The sequence below is a fragment of the Mustela erminea genome, chromosome 10 (genome assembly GCF_009829155.1).
Source record: "Mustela erminea isolate mMusErm1 chromosome 10, mMusErm1.Pri, whole genome shotgun sequence".
In the NCBI taxonomy this organism is placed as follows: domain Eukaryota; kingdom Metazoa; phylum Chordata; class Mammalia; order Carnivora; family Mustelidae; genus Mustela; species Mustela erminea.
In genome coordinates this window covers 23,470,035-23,478,644 of record NC_045623.1, presented here as the reverse complement: position 1 = coordinate 23,478,644, position 8,610 = coordinate 23,470,035, and the positions used below count along the sequence as shown (strand labels likewise).

The window sequence follows — 8,610 nt, the reverse complement described above, 5'->3', positions numbered from 1 at the left end:
GAGAGCTCTGTCCTGGGGTCACAGTTTATTGCCAGGGAGGCTAAAGAATGGAGTCTGGCTGTGTACCCAAATGGAAAGGGATACAGGTTTTGGTAAACCTGCCCATATCTCTTTGTAGTTTTTTTTTCACATATTCTGCTAGTTTGAGGACTTAATTAAACCCCAGTAATTATTAAACCCTAATAATAATTAAAACCTAATCATCTTTTTTTTTTTAATTCAACATATTTTCTTTAAACTGATTCTGCTTGCCTGCCTTAATTTTTACTTAAATGCCTCTCTCTTCAAGAGAAAAAACAAATGAGGTGAATCACGAGAGACTATGGACTCTGAAAAACAATCTGAGGGGTTTGAAGTGGCGGGGGTTGGGAGGTTGGGGTACCAGGTGGTGGGTATCATAGAGGGCACGGATTGCATGGGGCACTGGGTGTGGTGAAAAAATAATGAATACTATTTTTCTGAAAATAAATAAATTGAAAAAATTAAAAAAAAAAACAAATGAGATTTGGGGACTATTTCCTATAACTGTCCCATAATTATTTTCTAGCCAGAAAAGACCCCACCTTTACTAATCAAACTGGTTTACTTCTCTGAAAACTACGAAGCATCTCTCTGGTTTTTCCTTTGGGTTTATAAGAAAAATTTTTATGGGGCTCTATTTCAACGAGATCTGGGGGAAGGGATTTACAGTTTGGTTTTTGTCTAAAAGAGTGGTTCTTAAACTTTCAGAATTGCCTGGAGGGCTGACCCTACTCCCAGAGGTTCTGATTGTTATGGTTTGGGCCAAGACTGAGAATTTGCATTTCTAACAAATTCCCAAGTGATTCTCACGCTACTCATTCAGGGACAAACTTTGAAAATTATTGATCTAAAATAAACTACTTTTTTTATTTTTTTTAAAGAGGACATCCTGTTGTCCTGACCCTGAAGTTTTATTCATATGTGAAGATAACACAATAGGAAATACATCTAAAAAAATATATATTTTTAAATGCTTAGAAGTAGAACATCTTAATCTTGCTTTGAGCCAGCCAATCTTTAAGCCAGTAGTCTGAAACTGGGCAAGTCATTCTACTACTTAGATTTTCCATTTCTTTATTTACAAAATGAGGATAATAATACCTATTTTGCCTGGAACAAGAAATTTTGTTCCAGGCTAATCAGGAACAAAACAGGCAGCAGATTTGATTGTTTCTATGACAGGCAGCTTTATACCCCCTTCAGAGAACTTCCGGGGGGCTACCCACCTACAGCAAAAACCTCCTCAAAGGAGGCCTGTGGGAGGCCACGGTAAGGCTTGAGACGGGGACCAAGCCAGGCCTTGACTTATGCCTCCTTTAAAGGCTGAATAGCCGAACAAAAGGCTTAGGTCGATAAAGTCGAGTAGCGCTGAGAAAGGGTCTGTGCTATGTGTTGTGCGCTCGCCTACGTGACTTCCCACACCTTTGTTAGTCAGATAGAGCCAATTTGGCCGGGGTCAGAAATTCTTGGCTGGTCCTTGCTGTCCTTGCACGGGCCATAGACGACACCACTGTAAGACTGTGCTGTGCTTACACAAACTATGTCTTGAGTGGCCTTGAAGTCAGTACATCTGGCGCTAGAAAGTCTGCTATTGGGGCTTGGGAAATAGATAATGGGAAAGCTTGAAGGATTTTCTGTGCATGTTGCAAACTCTTTAGTAAACAGCTAAAAATAGATACTTTCTTATGATTGTTTCTGTTAGCTGTATAATGCCTCACAGCCTTGAATAAAATCGGCACTATTGGACATCCTCCTTGGTGCTCCTCCTGCTCCCATCTCTTTGTCTCTTAATTTCTTTTCACCATCCTCTTACCCTCACGTTCCTGGTCGATTTGTCATGCCGGCCACGACAGAGGCCATCTTAGTTTTCTTGAAGGTAGGTTCACCAGCCCTTGGGCAGAATTTCAAAACCGTGCACCAGCAATGGTGCTAAAAGGTCAGTCCCATATCCCTGTGATTCTCAATGCTGCTCTACGACAGAACGATCTGTGTAGCTTTGGAAAAACCTGCCCAAGTCCTGGTGTCCAGCATTCTGACGTGGGGCCTGGGCATCCAGAAAGGAGTCTTCTGTGTAAAGTGGGGTTAAGACCTCCCATGGGAAAGAGACTCTGGCCCTTCCCTGGTCACCAAAGTGGGTTGTATTGTGCCTTCCAGCTTACAGATGATGGGCATATTTTGTGCTCTGCAAAATTTGATTGCATTGGGGATATTAAATTCCCATGCAGTGAGCACTCTATCACAGGACAAATGAGAGTGTCAGAGCAGGCTTTTTAGGGCTCTGTGTTATTATGTTGAATGATAAACTGCTTGCAGGTGATTAAACTGCCTCCGCGGACTTAGAGGCGCTCACATCTTTTGCTTTTCAGGTGATGCCATCTATCTTCGTATTTTTCCCCACCAAAGAGAACATGCACACATGTTGGATTGCTGGAAAGCACCCCAGATACTTGAGAAGTAGATTGAATATCATGCTTTCTGCTTAATTTTCCTAACCACACAGAACTGGATCAAATTGAACGGAGCTGTGTTAAGAAATTGGGTGGCTCTAAATCATGTTGGGTTTTAATATTTGATTTTGGGGTTTTATTTTAGCTTTTTTCACTGAGATAAGGGCAGGCCGAACTGTAGTTGTGAGAAGGGAGTGAAACAGGCTGGGTCTGGGATACAAATGCCACTGTGACCTGTGCTGTTTTCTCTGGACGTGTGGTTTGGGTTTCCATTGTGTCTGCAGAAAAGTGGGCCAAAGGACACGGTTATTTATTTGATAAAAGATTGCTTAAACTTGCTCCTTGGGTGCTCCATGTTTACACTTTTGAAAAGCTATTATTATTAACATACTTGACATTAAAGTAAATTGGCTTGAGTCATATTTATCTCAGAACCACTTTTATCTGCTTTTATCAGCACTAAATAAATGACTCTTGATGATTCTGGAAAGAGACAGTTAAAAAACACAAATTGTGAAGTTTCTGGTGAACTGAATTCCATAGTTGAATGAACACCTTAGGACCAAGGCCTGTTATTTTCTTCAACTGTGCTGATAAAAGAAAGAGCAACTTTGTAATGGGCCCGTTATTTTGATAATTTTGGCTGTCTGGAGATGATGAAAAATTTTCATCAGATGCTGTGATCAATGTTCTCTGATACCTCCCTTTTCCTAGAAACTTATTTTCTGATTACCTCTTGGCTATGCTGTTTTGATGACAGAGGCTTGATTTAGATGACTGCTTCTGGAAAAACTCTGAACTTCCCTGCAGGACAAACTGATGGAATGCAAGCTCCTGAGGAGGGAAAGGTAGGACAGGGTTCTAGTCCAAGTCACTGAAGCTTGTGGGAAACTCTGGCTTAGAACCAAATGCCTCAGTGTCCTCACTGTGTGAGGAGGGCACTGAGGACCCTGGGCAAGGCTGAGAAAAGCCCATGTCAGCTGATAGCCCCTTTCCTAAGTTCCACACATGGACATTGGAGAGAGAGAGAGAACCCATGGGACTCTCAAGCCTGGTGCAGGGTCTTGGGCTCTGGGAACAGATCCTGGCACTGTATTACATTATTCTAGAAACTGAATACAAGAGGCTTATGTTTTTATTGTTTTACTGCCAGGAGGAGAGGAAAAAAAATAACTTGCAAATCAAGTGGATAAAAATTGAGAAATGAGAAAGATTTGCTTGTTGAAGGCACAGTAACCCTTTTATCTCTCTCTCTCTCTCTTTTTTTTTTTTTTTTTAGATGTCTGTGAAAAGTCAAGTCAGGCTGAATCCCCTTCTGTTCTTCAGGAGTTCTCTTCAAAGTATTTTATTCTTTTTCTCAGGTCAGGTCTGAAGACGGGACACTGTACATAATTGTTATCATATCCCGGAGCTGACATAGACTCCTGAACTGGTTGTGGCATAGTATTATTGTTCTAATTAGTCCTAGAAACTCAGAGTTAAAGGCTCACACTGCATGTTCTTTGGCATGACATCAGTCCACCATTGACTCTGACTGTCAGCAGGAGTTTAAATATTTGAGCCAAAGCATTTCGCCTACAGTTAATATTTGTGTTCAAAGACAACTTCCGTGGAAGGGAAAGAAAACCTTTTTGTTATCATTGTGCCCTCTTGGGAATCAGCACTATCCAAATTAACCCTAACTTCTCACACTTCCCAATAAATTCACCTCTTAAATTTTTTAATTACCAACAAAAATGGGAACGATAGTCTTCATAATTAGCTTTTGAGAGATAGATCAGTCACACCTTTTAAACCCAAACTATGTCTAATGTGGATTTCAGCCTAATGAATGAGCTGTAAATACACTGCCTTTCTACGCAGTGAGACTTGATGGAAACCCTCGTTTTACAAGGGCTGGTTATTGATTAAATGACTAGACTGTTTTTGGCACTGATTATTTCTATTCCTGTACACTTCTCATCACAGGCTCAGAAGAATTGTTAAAGTAATTAAAGAGTTATTAAAGGTCACTGTCCCCTTACCCACTCAGTGCTAGTACCATCTTTACAACATCCCCCCCAAGTGGTTGTCTTGACCACAGTAGAACATATCTAATGCTAGATAAAAACAGACGCCAGCAATCAGGAGACAGTTCTAATTTGGAGTCATCCCTCGATGCATTTTATTTAAAATTATGGTAAGCTTCATCTTAGGGGAGGACCTAAATACATAACTAGATAAAGTGATAGAAAATGTGGTGAATGTTTTGACAGAGGCACAAATAAGTAGTTCAGAAATACCTGACTGCATGGGAGAGTCTGGGAAAGATATTCAGAGGGGACATTTGAGTTTGTCCTAAAGGGTAAGTAGGGGTGTGTGTGTGTGTGTGTGTGTGTGTGTGTGTGTGTAGGGGAACAGTATTTCCACAGAAAAGATAACAGGTGCAAAGTTACGGAATCTAGGAAGAGCCATGGTAAGACTTGCTGACAAGTGCAGAATGGCTGGGCGGGAGGGTTCCTGAAGTCGAATGGTGAAAGAAATGGCTTGCACCAGGCTATTTGGAGCTTTGCTTGCTCGACCAACAAGTTTAGATTTCATCCTGCAGGGAAGGAGGAAGATGTCAAAAGGTTTAGAGCATGGGAGCGACCTGATAAGATTTCAGTTTTTGGAAGATAATCCCAGTGGCAGTTTTGAAGACTCATCTGATGGAAGAGAGCCTGATTCAGGGGTACAGATTGCATGGAAAGCCATCTGTTTTATTGGCATCCCACGTGTCCCAGTTTTGGTTCAGAAAGCAGAGTCTCTGTGTGTACAGCCAGTCTTAACTGGCTGTGGCAGATTATTGTAAAATGTCATGCCTAATTTGTGTGAATACCGGCAAAGTAAAATGGGAAATTGTGGCAATTACTTGGATTGCACAGGGAAACAAGAATTGACCCAAAATACCCAACGTAAAGAATCGTAAGATGGGAAATCCTTATGTCATCAGAGAAAGTGTTTGCTGCTGCTTCTTCTTCTTCTTTTTTTTTTTTTTTTGGTCTTTTTCTGTAAAATGTTCAACTTTAATTTGGCTGGACAGAGTCTGTCTGAGGCACATACTCTTTCATTTGATGACGTCAATGGTGTGTTATTCCGTGACATCCTGTGGATCAGAAAGCCGTCATGGAAAAGGACAAAACGAAGTCACAGAAGTATTGTATTCTAGAAAGAAAGGGTTGAAATAATATTAGGAGCAGCTTCCGCCATTTGCACGTACTTAATGACTTGTGTTCTCCCGGCTGGAATGTAGGGATTACTACTCTTAAACCTCCCCAGAGGACGCAGTTTTTATCATCCGTCCTTCAGGGAAACGCAGTAATGCAGTGGTGGTCAGAAGATGAGGAGTTTGAAACTCTGATTCTCTTCCACATTCGCTTCTGCCTTATGGAGTTGACATCATCTTCCCTTTCTGGCTTGAAGGCAGACAAACCAGTTCCCATTTCCCCACTGTCCCAAATGCTCCCAAGACAGATCATGTCACAAAGAACTATTTAGTCTGTTTCAGGAAAGGATGGGGGAGGAATATGCATAACGTAGAGCCATGAAGTGACTCCTCAAATATCCTTGCTAATTTAACATGAAAAATAAGCTTTCTAAATAATTTCTTTTCTTTTTTTTTTTTTTTCCCACATGACAAGTGAATTTGGTAGCATCCCCACATAGAGGAGAGTAGATGTGTTATCAGCTGACAAAAGAACGCAGTCTGGACTCTGGTCGTCTTCCCTGCAGGGCTGGGGGGCTTCTGTGCTCCGCCTTCTCCCGGAGGTGGCCTGCTAAAGAAACGTGTGCTGGTCTGAATTGATTTCTGGCATTCCTGTCAATGGCACCCTCCGTTTGGCCCACCCCAGCACATTCCCCGGTGACGGGTCTGTAGCTGCATCCCATCGTTTCATATTTTCTGCATGCTCCATCCAGCTAAAAAGCAGCTGTTTATTATGCATGATGTGCTCTGTAGTGTGGCTGACAGGTGACTGCAGCAGGCTGAGTCTCCTGCTAGATTCTCCGTTTTGCTGCCAGCCTCTCCATTATAGTCCATGAAGATGTTGTTTTGTTATGGACTCTCAGAAGCAAAAGGAAGTTGTTTTAGGGTCAGAGCCAATTGGAACCCCGTGAAGGAATGCAGGGTCAGAAGGCCAGGTTAGATGCAGAGAAGCTGTTTTGAAGAAGACAGAGTTAAGGGCATCAAACACATGCACAAAATGTGCCTTTTCTATAGTCGTATGTATGTGGTTATGGACCAAGTACCTTCTGTGAAAGATGTGCAGTCCTTTCCGTGAGGTTTGGGGACTGGTTCAAAGAAAGACAAGGGCAGGAGACCAGCATTCACTAAGTACTTAGTCTGTGTCTGGGCCTTTGCTGGGTTCTACTGCACATAATATGTCATCGATTCTCAAATAACCCTGAGAGGCAGGGGGTTTACTCCCATTTTAGGGGTAACATGAGAAATAGGCTCTGAGAAACTGTGTAGCTTGCTAAGTTTCTCACAACTAGAACATGGTGTGGTGAGGACTGAACTCCAAGTCAGTCTGGTGGCCATTCCTGTGCCCTTTCCATGACCCTCTCCTTGCTCCCCGCAGAATGGAGCCCCCAGAGGAGAACTCTTACTTAAGGCAGCCCCGGAGAGTCTCAGAAAGGACTTGACAGGTCTCCAACAATTTGCTTCTGGAGGTTTCAGTGATTTAGTGGCTAGAGCTCCATTCATCCTAACAGCGTAACAGCTGACTTCCGTGTAGTTTATTTCTATGAATAAATTATGTGCGTCATGTTCATATTAGAAAATAATGTGGCAATTTAAGAATAATGTTTAGAAAATATAATTATGTCTTAAGGCCCTATAGAATGCAGTCTGATAGCTGTAATATTACTATGTTCCATGGAATATGTTAACTGATTGGACATGTGTGTTCCCTACCTCTTCTTCCCTTGAACTCTTGACCTTCTTCCATGTGTTCAAGGTTATTCATTAGCTCAAGGAGGGTTTTTAGGGCATAGTTCTAAAACAAGAGAGAAGCTTCTGGCTTGTGAGTTGCAAGAATCTGGAATTTGGGCATCAGAGGCCTTAGTCCTGAGATCAGTAGGCAGAATTTATGCCCAAAGTGATAGATTTGGAGGAATATATTATGGGTCAGAGTGAGTTTTTCTGATATCCAGGTAGATAAAAATTCTGTGATATGAGAGAGAGGAGACAAATCAGAAGAGAAGCATAGGGCATTGGTGATGGGTCCTCTGAGAACCAGATTTTCAGGGCTGAATATTTTTTAAAAATATATTTTAAAATAGGAGTGCCTGGGTCATGCAGTCGGCTGAGTGTCTGACACTTGCTTTCAGTTCAGGTTGTGATCTCAGGGTCTGAGATCAAGCCCTTGTTGGGCTCCATTCTCCGTGTGGGATCTGCTTGAGAGTCTCTCTCCCTTCCCCCTCTGCCCCTCCCACTTGTGCTCGCTCTCTCTCTCTCTCTCAAACAAATGCATCTTAAATATATGTATATTTAAAAATGGAAATTGTGTACATTTAAAGTGTACAAAATAATGATTTGACAAGTGTATACATAGTGAAATGACTTCTAAAGGTCAACCTAATCAACGTGTCATCTCCTCTCATAGGTACTACTTTTTGTGTGTGATGAGAGCACCTGAAATCTACTTTTAGCGTATTTCCAGTGTTTAATACAATATTATTAGCTATAGTCATCATAACTGTACATTAGATCTCTGGTCTTGTTCATACTACATAACAAAAACTTTGTACCCTTTGACCAAGATCCCTCCTATTCCTAACCACTGGTAACCTCTGTTCCACTCTGCTTCTACAAGTTCACCTCCCTCTCCCACCTTTTTTTTCTTGGATTCCATAGATAAATGAGATCATATAATCATCTTCTTTGTGTGTCTGGCTTATTTCACCTAGCGTAATGTCCTTCATGTTCACCCATGTTGGTGCAAATGGCAGGATTTCCTTCTTTCTCATGGCTGAATAATATTTCTCTCCCTCCCTGTGTGTGTGCGTGTGCATGTGTGTGTGTGTGTGATATTTTCTTTACCCATTCACCTGTCACCAAACATTTGGGTTGTTTTTGGATTTGGGCTCCTGTGAATAATGAATGTGGGGGTACAGATATCTC

General features: G+C 41.7%; 1 long non-coding RNA gene across 1 annotated transcript; it reads left to right on the top strand.

Moving 5' to 3' along the window:
- Window positions 1–1,803: 1,803 nt before the first annotated feature.
- LOC116567689 lies at window positions 1,804–5,435 on the top strand. Its single transcript, XR_004276299.1, has 3 exons — window positions 1,804–1,897; window positions 3,229–3,316; window positions 3,748–5,435. It is a non-coding gene; the product is annotated as an uncharacterized LOC116567689 (long non-coding RNA).
- Window positions 5,436–8,610: the final 3,175 nt, after the last annotated feature.